This window comes from Oratosquilla oratoria, chromosome 26, assembly GCF_046742065.1.
Source record: "Oratosquilla oratoria isolate Oo_2021 chromosome 26, ASM4674206v1, whole genome shotgun sequence".
NCBI lineage: Eukaryota > Metazoa > Arthropoda > Malacostraca > Stomatopoda > Squillidae > Oratosquilla > Oratosquilla oratoria.
The window spans coordinates 41,686,479-41,696,478 of record NC_134802.1 but is presented as its reverse complement, the minus strand read 5'-3'; positions in this window follow the sequence as shown (position 1 = coordinate 41,696,478).

Genomic DNA, 10,000 nt, shown 5'->3' with positions numbered 1-10,000 from the left:
AGCTAGGGCACTAGAATGGAGGCTATTAATCCTTTACTGTTCATTCTAGATGTCAGGATATTTTATTCATCTAGAAATGAGCCGCCTAGAGGAAAAGAGATCATATTTTCAAAGCCGTTAGTTTCTAGTTCCTAGAATGGGAAAGTCACCTAGGAGATTTCTAGGAGGTGTAAAGCTGAACCGATATCAACTTCCAGGTATTCTAGTTATTAGATTTCTATGTCTCCTAGATGATGATATTACTAGATTTAAATTTTCATAGAAACAAAATTACTAGATTCTACCTTTCTCGGATGCCAAGGTCAGTTGATTTCAGATTTATAGTTTGAGAAAAAACTCACTGGATTCTAGAAATACAGAAATTTATTAAATTTTTCAGTATGGTCAAATCACTGGATTCCTAATTCCTGTTAAAAAAAAAAAAAAAAAAAAAACACTGGATCCCAGATCTCCATAGTGATAAAGTCACTATACTCTGTTGAATGGGTGTGACAAATATGAGACTCACTTTATGGCAAAATGAACATTCAGTGAGCTGAAAGTGTTGCAATGTAAGAGTGTCTTACTTTTGTATTGATTTATTTACCTATTTATTTATTTGTTTAATTAATCTATTTACTTATTTTTAGAACTCTGTCGCGTATAGAGTCCTTGTGGGACAAAGGTATATTTCGACACGTATGAGAAAAAGAAAAAAAAAAAAAATCAGTCTTTATGGCAACATCGCAATCCAATCAGCTGGAAGTGTTGCCATATCGGTGAGTTTCGCATTTCTGATCTCCGCTAAGTGCAGGGCCCCAGAGTAACAAAGACATAAGATCTTCCACAGACCTGAACAAAATCCTTTAGTTCTAGCCAGAAGAAACCTTCTAAAGTGTTTCACCTTAGTAAAGAAGGATCTAGAGACTATCCTAATAATCTACTTCCAATGCTGCCACATAAGTGATCAAATCTTTTTCAAACTGAATCAAATCGTTTGGCTTTAGCCAGAACAAAATATACAAATGATTTCTCTTGCCCAAAATGTCCGGAAACCAGCGTTCCCGGAACACCAAAAGTACCGGAAGAAGACGGTCCGAGTACGGATCTCGGGTAGGCACCCGACCCATCTCCCACCGTCTGTGGAAGGAGTAACGAATTGTGGAGCTTGTGGAGTTAGTGGAGTGATTATGGAGTGACGCTCGCGGCATAATGAGACGGGATTGGGATATGCATAATCAGGCCTCGTTTATAATAAAGCCATATGTATTCATACTGTATTCTAAGTGTATTCATGATCGCTATGATTACCCCATTTACCTTTTACGTCGGAGGGGGATGGGAGGAGTTCCTCAGATGAATAAAATCGCCTGGCGGCAGCTGGGATGAATGGCGAAATAAAAAACAAATGTAGGGTTGGCAGAGGAAAATTAGGTGTTTTTTCAGGTGAAGAAAATCGCCTAATTCAGTCAGAATACATATGAGGTGAGGATAACATTTTCAGCAGGGTGAAGCACTGTGTATAGACTTTGAAGAGGGTCTCGGTCGGTAGTGACCTCGTTCAGGTTAGGGTCCGTCTAAACCTGAGATGAATGACGTCTTCCCCCCCCCCGCCTAGTGACATCCACATTTTCATCTATTTGTTTATTAATTTTCATTTACTTTTATTTATTTTTATAAGATGCTCGCTGGCCGAACGGGTTAGGACGTCGTTACTTTCGGTAGAGGTCGAAGGGATGGCGGTTCGAACGCTGCCACCGGCGAAGTTGAACCAAGGGCATGGTTCATTTAACTCCACGCCACAAAGTCCTCTGTGAGGGTTACCGTCCTAGCCTCCCGATGGGGGGGGGGGGGGTTGTGACGTTAAACCAAATCATAATTTTTATTCATTTATTTTTTTTTGTCCGGGATTGCAACTGTGTGGACCTTATTACAAAATATTTCTTTAGACTGCCGGCATGTGATTTTATTACGGGACTGAGGAACAGAAGCTCACTTAAACGGTACGGGCCGGGATGGTGACCCAAATACAATAGGTCATTGCGATGACCTTTGACGTCACTTGTCTGACCTGACCTGATCTGACCTTATCGGGGACCCACAACCAATCGCTTGATCTCTTGCATCAGCAATGACTCGTCACCTAACCAATCATCCTCATCAATCATCAATCATTTGATAATCTAATGTCATCGAAACAGCACGTGGTCGCATATGTGGACGTTGGAGATGGATCGGGCGTCTCTCCGTAAGATTGCCAGAGATAATCCACAGTACGGGAGGCAAAGAAGTGTCAGGAGCAGTCATGCGCCGATGGAATGACTGATTGATTGACGAATTGACTAATTGATGGGATGCAGTCAATTCATCGCGAAATCAACTGTCCTCCAAGGAAAGGGTACGCCATCAATGTGGCGACACACTTCAGTGATTTTCTTCTGGGCTGAGGACTTGAGGTGATTTTATGCAGCTGAAGAGGAGGCGGACTCTATCCTGCAGATGATCTTCACCGGTCGAGACCCCTTTCAGGCCGGGGTCCGCTTATTCAACTGGATAAAAATCGCCTAAAGTCCTCAACCAGAACAAAAGATTTGAAGTTCGTCGTCGTGCTGAATAAGAGGATGAATAGGAGGAGAAGGATGAAAAGGAGGAGGAGGGAGGAGGAGGAGGAGAAAGAGGAGGATGAGAGGAGGACGAGGGGAGGAGGAGGGGAGGAGGAGGTGGAGGAGGAGGGGAGGAGGGAGAGAGGAGGAGGAGGAAGACGAAGAAAAGGGGTGGAATAAGAGACAGAGAAGGAAGAGGGAAAGAAGTAGAAGGACGGAGGGTGAAGGAGAGACGGAGAGGGAGGAGGAAAAGGAAGAAGAGGAGGAGGCAGAGGAGGAGGAGGAAGGACAAGTCCTATGAGTATGGACGAAGACATTGAAGCAGCAGCATCGTCTTTCTCTAAAGAGAACCATTATCGGATTTTTGAGAATTTGAAGAAAAAAAAAGTTGTGAAGATGACAACCAAGAGAAATGTAACTTCATAAGCGCCTCCCCCCTCTCTCTATCTCTCTCTTTCTCTCTCTCTCTATCTATGTATACATACATATATATATATATATATATATATATATATATATATATATATAGATATACTGTATCTTTTCAACCACATTTCACTTGATAGCGCAATGGGCTAAGTCACTGACACTTTGTTACGTCGGAGCTGAGTTCAAGTCCTTAGCTTGACCACGTATCAATTTCCGCATATATGCTTCCATCGAGTTCTTCGGCAGTCTCGACTACGATAGCATGGAATTAAAAGTGAATTGTGGTTGAAAATATGTTAATCTGTTCACTGGGGACCATTCAGTGTATGTGTATGTATATATATATATATATATATATATATATATATATATATATGTATGTATATGTATATACATATATATATATATTGCTAAACAGAAATGTAGTAGCACATTTGTAAATGACACACAGGAAACCCACAGTCGGAGAAAATAAACTTCGAATAAAGAAGAATCCTATATTTCGGCTATCAACTGTAGCCCTCTTCAGGAAAGAGGGCTACAGTTGATAGCCGAAATATAGGATTCTTCTTTATTCGAAGTTTATTTTCTCCGACTGTGGGTTTCCTATGTGATATATATATATATATATATACATACATATGTATATATATATATATATACATATATGTATATATACATATATATGTATACATATGCATATTTGCATATATATGCATATATATATATATACATATATATATATACATATATACATATACATATATACATATACATATATACATATATATACATATATATATACATACATACATATATCAACGGTTTTTCCCCCTTACAAGAGAGGTAACCAAAGTCAGAGGCATAAATCCACTCCCACCCATTTCATCCCCACATATTCTACTCCCATTCACCAACCTCCCTCCCTTGTTTCTTGGCTCCTCCTGGATGACGGGTCATCCCTACATCTCGACACAGCACATCCACAGCAAGACCACTTCATTTAATCGGCGATCCCCCTCTCTCTGTCCCCTCATGCAGGAAAAGAGAAGACGGGTTGAAATCCCTTCGGCAGAGTCTAAATATCATTCACGTATATATATATATATATATATATATATATATATATATATATATATATATATATATATATATATATATATATGTGAGTCGCATGCAGGATTCGAACCTACTACTATCGGCCTCCCGTAAGATTACCTTCACAGATCCTTAGACCACTACACCATCAGATGGTGTAGTGACCTAAGGCTCTGCGAGGGTAATGTTACGGGAGGCTGATAGCAGTGGGTTCGAATCCTGCATGCGACTATCATAAAAATTATCGGATTGATGTCGCTGTTACTGGCGAATTTCTCTCATATATATATATATATATATATATATATATATATGTATATATATATATACACACACATATATACATAGATATATATATATAAATATATATATGCAGAAGAAATCACTTGAACGCGTGAGACTAGTATGCAGACAACCCCCTGGGAAAATGAAAGAGATGAGAACGAGCGCTTTCGTCTATTCAGACAATGTCTGAATAGACGAAAGCGCTCGGTCTCATCTCTTTCATTTTCCCAGTGGTTTGTCTGCATATATATATATATATATATATATATATATATATATATATAAATATATATATATATGACCATAGTATTGATAACGCTCTTGATCTCATCTCCCAATGTGAAGTCTACTTCGTTCTTTGTTGCTCCATTTGGACTTCTCCAAGTCCATTTACAACCTACTCGCTTTTGGAAGAATGTATTCATTATTCTCAAATTGACCAAAATCTCGCCTCTGTCATTTCTCTCACCTACACCCAACTTCTCAATGCACGGCTCATTTCCCATCTTCCTCCCCACTTTAGCATTAAAGTCACCTATTACCAACGTTTTTTTTTTTTTTTTACTTTTTTCTTGATCCATTACTTGACTTAAATCATCATAGAAGGACTCAATTTTATGGTCTGAGCTCTGTGAAGTTAGTGCATGAACCTTAACTATTCTTAGAGTGCACCTTTTACACAGCCTAATCACAATCCAAGCTACCCTGTCTGATGAACTACTGAACTTGACTACGTTACCAGCAACCTCTCGGTTGATCAAGAATCCTACTCCACTAGATCTTTCTCCTTATCTTTATAGTAGAACAGATAGTGACTCTCTTGTAACTATATCAGCTTTTCTTCCGCTCTTGATGTTGTCTAGTTCTTCTATTATACTATCTAGTCTGTAATCTTCTGAAAGAGTTCTTACGTTTTAAGTATAGATCTTCATTTTCTTCATGCTATTCAATGTCCAAAACTTAGATCTGCTTAGACAGTGCTTACTTAGATTCGGTGGGACACTGCCAGTAAATACACAAAACAATGCGTTGGACCTTTCGGAGATGATGATCCAAAAGGAACATCTGTTTTTATATATATATATATATATATATATATATATATATATTTTTTTTAAGTGAGCAGCGGCCATAAAATGGTAGGTTGCACAGTCTAATTCAATTTCAGGGCCGAGAGAAATAAGCTAGTTTTAAAAAAGAAATAAGCCTTGCAAAGGTTTAGGATAACAAGAAGAAATTTCAGTTAAAAATTAAAAACAGATTCGAAACTCTAGGAAATAACGAGGACACGGTCAAAAGTATGAATTTGAATTTAGAGAATATCATTAGGGAATCGGTAAAAAGTATTAGAGAAAACAAATACTCCATAGCTACAAATGACTTAATCAAAATAAGGACTATGCAGACTAAAAGCAGAGTAGAATTAAACAAATTTATCAACAAAAAGCAGATATCAAAGAAAAGAAAGAGAAACATGGATGAAATAGAGGAAACCATTCGGAAAGGTAAATGTATTATATGACCTGAACGTAGCGATACTTTAGGAAGCCAACAAATGATATGTTTGAAAGAAGTAATGGAAAGATCATGAAAATCCATGTGAACAAGTTGTATAGACACGGTAAAGGAAACATGGACTGGAGGTGAAGCTTTATTCCTGACGTTTCGTCTAACGACTTTCTCAAAGGAATTTGAGAAAGTCGTTAGACGAAACGTCAGGAATAAAGCTTCACCTCCAGTCCGGAAAGATCATAGGTAGAGACAGAATGACAAAAGGAGTACAATAGTTTTACCAAGAGCTTTACTTACCAAAGACCGTAGTTGAGTCAGTAAATTCATGTGTAGACGTTAGTAGTGTACCAGAAGTTACAAAGGAAGATGTAGACCGCTAAAATATATATATATATATGAAACGAGGAAAAACACCCGGGGAAGATGGAATATCGATAGGTCTTCTAAAAGACGCAGGTAAACAAGTTCATTGTAAATTAACTCAGTTGTACACCCAGTGCTTACGTCATGAAAGCGTTCCTGAATTCCAGTGCAATGCTATAGTGACTTCGATTCATAAAAAAAGGAGACCAGAAAGACTTTAATAACTACCGATCGACTAGCTATCAAACGTATATAAAGTATTCTCCAAGATCCTTACAAATAGACTAAGTCAAGTTTTAGATGGAAACCAACCAAGAGAACAGACAGGCTTTAGGAGCAAATATTCGACTCTAGACCACTTGCAGGCGATGAACAAACTTATCGAGAAAACGACAGAATACAATATATCACTTTGTTTAGCTTTTGTTGATTACGAGAAGGCCTTTGACTCGGCAGAACAAATAGCAATAGTAAACTCGCTATGCAAGCAGGGTGCAACAAACAGATCGTAAGGGTTCTGGAATATATATATATATATATATATATATATATATATATATATATATATATATATATACATCTATACACACACTCGCAACCACACACACACACACACGTGTATGTGTGTGTATACGTGTGTATTTAGCTAATTTCATTTCCTTATTTATAACGTGCAGGACTAAATACACCCTCGTGGAACCCCATCCTTCTCTTCTTTTGCTCGAAAAGGCATCATACTCGAAGCTCTCCTATTTTGTAATTTCCTCAGCAGTTTCCCTCTATTGTGCTCCCCAGATCAGGCATTGGTTTATCACTGTCGTTGAGGAGGTAAAGTTTGAAATTTGATTTCTTCCAAACTTCAAAGAAAATCCAAAACTATAAACCTGAGGACCATCAAACTTGGAAACATCGACTTTTTCGAAAATTCAGGTCACTTCTGTTGACGTCCTTGAGCTTCGCGCTCGCCTCGTAACTACCCAGACCTGGGTTCGATTCGGAACGACCAGACTGTTGCTGTCGTAGTACAGAAGGCACAGGTGGTGGTTTTTGTATTTGTGACCATGGAGATTATTTGTTCCCGTGTTCGAGTCCGATTTAGACATCTACCTTCCAAGCATCTCTCTTGGGGTCACGGTCGTGGGGGGATGCTCATGACTGGGGTCGCATGATAAGAGAGGCTGGAAATCACCACTCTGAGCTCAATGGAATCGTCTGTCATGAACCAAAATGAAGTTCTTAGAATTTGCCAAATTCGTAAAAAAAAAAAAAAAAAAAAAAAAAAAAAAAAAAAAAAAATAATAATAATAATAAATAAATAATAATGATAATAATAATAATAATAATAAAAAATAAATGAAAAATAAAATAAATACATAGAATAAAAATAGATAAATAAAAATAAATAAACAAAATAAAATGAAAAATGAATAAAATTAATGTATAGATAAATAAGAATATATAAATAGATAAATTAAAAATATAATAAATAGATAAATAAATAAAAATAGAATAAATAAATAAATAAATAAATAAAATAAATAAATTGAATTAAATAAAGAGGTTTATCCGATCGGAATCAAACTATCCGATACTAACCACAATAAAACATCCTAATGTTGGTTAATGTAAGAATTCAGAATCCTTCTGTCAGCGCATGCATACTAATTTCCACCCCTTTTATGAAAAAAAAAAAAAATCGAAACTATTTTGAAATTCCAACCGTCATAACGGTTCCAACGGCCACAACGGTTCAAATGGCTCCAATTGCTGCATTTGAAGGCCGAAACCTCAACGGACACAATAACTTCCCTGGTTCTCCCCACAGATATTCAATTTACGCTCAATCAATCACTCAGTCAAGGGACGTTGCAAATATATTTGTACTTGTTTTTGTGATTTTTTTTATATATGGACATATATGAGTTTCACTGTAATTCGTTGATTTACAAATAAATAAATAAATAAACAAATAAAGAAAATAAAAATAAATAAATAATAATAAGATATATAATATGTGGCCATATATGAATTTCACTGTAATTCGTTGATTTACAATAAATAGATAAATAGATAAATAAATAGATAAATAAATGAATAAAAGATAAAAAATATAGTAATAATAACAAATAAATAGAATAAAAGAATGATAAAAAATAAACAAATGAATAGATACGACAAAATGAAATATATGAATAAATAGATAAATTATAAAAATATTTTAATTCATCAATGGTGGATTGACAGATACCTACACTTTTGTATTGCAACAAAACGTTGAAATAATAACGCTACATGTGAAAACAGAACATTTGATTGAAAAATGATACAAGAACACAAAAATACAAACTATTCTTATGTATTACTTTTTTCTCCAGTTTTTGAACAATGTCTTCCTTTTACACAGAGTATCTTCAAATAATTTGAAATAGAGTTTTAGGTCGTTTTAAATGAGGAAAGGGTACTGAATTTAAATAATTTCTTCTGTATCGAAAAACATTTAAAAAAAATCTATGGTAATTGGAGGCACGAGCTATGAATAATGTTTATATGATTTTTTTTTGAAAATCATTTCGTATGATATGCATCTACCCATCAATACGAACTTTTCTTTCGACAGATGGAGTTGGATGAAAAAAAATTCTCATGTTTGATAGACTTCGATAGAGGAGGCCTTTCTTTGTAAAAAAAAAAAAAAAAAAAAGTAGAATAGAAAAAAGACAATGTCCTCAAAAAGACACAGATTTCGCAAAAAAGAAAAAAAGAAAAAAAAGAAAAGAAGACATATGCCTTTCAAAGTGACATGTAGTTAAAAAATGACTTATTTAAAAATACAGTACTTTTTGAATAAGGACACGGTTGTATAAAGGCTATACTATGATATCTGCCAGCTGTTTGTGGATATACTGTGTATTCTTACTCATTTCATTTGCCCATTTCTCTCTCAGTAAATTCTCTCTCTCTCTCTTCCTCTCTCTCTCTCTCTCTCTCTCTCTCTCTCTCTCTCTGTGTGTGTGTGTGTGTGTGTGTGTGTGTGTGTGTGTGTGTGTGCGCGCACGTCTGTGTTCCGCTTCCCATCACAATTTCCCAAAATGTCGTCGATCGACAAAATCATCTCTCCTTTAGAACCGACATTACGTCATCGTTTACTGGAGATCCGAAGCTTTGCAAACTCTCCGTTTATTACAAAGGAGACCTTTTGGTCCATAACTAGGTCGGATGTGAAAACATTATAATAATGATAAATAAATAAATAAAAACAATAACATAAATAATAACAAATAAAATAAACAACTAGGTAAAGTTAAATAATAAGCAAACAGGTATATAGTAAACAATAATAAATGGACAGATAGATATTAATAAATAATAATAAACAGAGAAATAATAACAAACAAATAAACAAATAATATAAAATAAATGGCAGGCATTACAGCATCTTGTTTAGGTGTTTATCCAAACGAATCTTAAAGCTTCGAACTGAACTACATTACACTGCCTCTGCAGGAAATTTATTCCATTCATTAATTACACGGTTGGCGAAGCTGTTTCTACCCACTTCCGAATTAAATATATTTCCTGACAGTTTGAGACCAATATTTCTTGTCTGATTCTCATTCATTGTGAAAAATTTGTCACTTTTGAGGTTATCAATTCCCTTTAGAATCTTAAAGACCTGTATCAAATCACCTCTGAGTCCACGTATTTTTAGGGAAAATATATTCATACGTGTT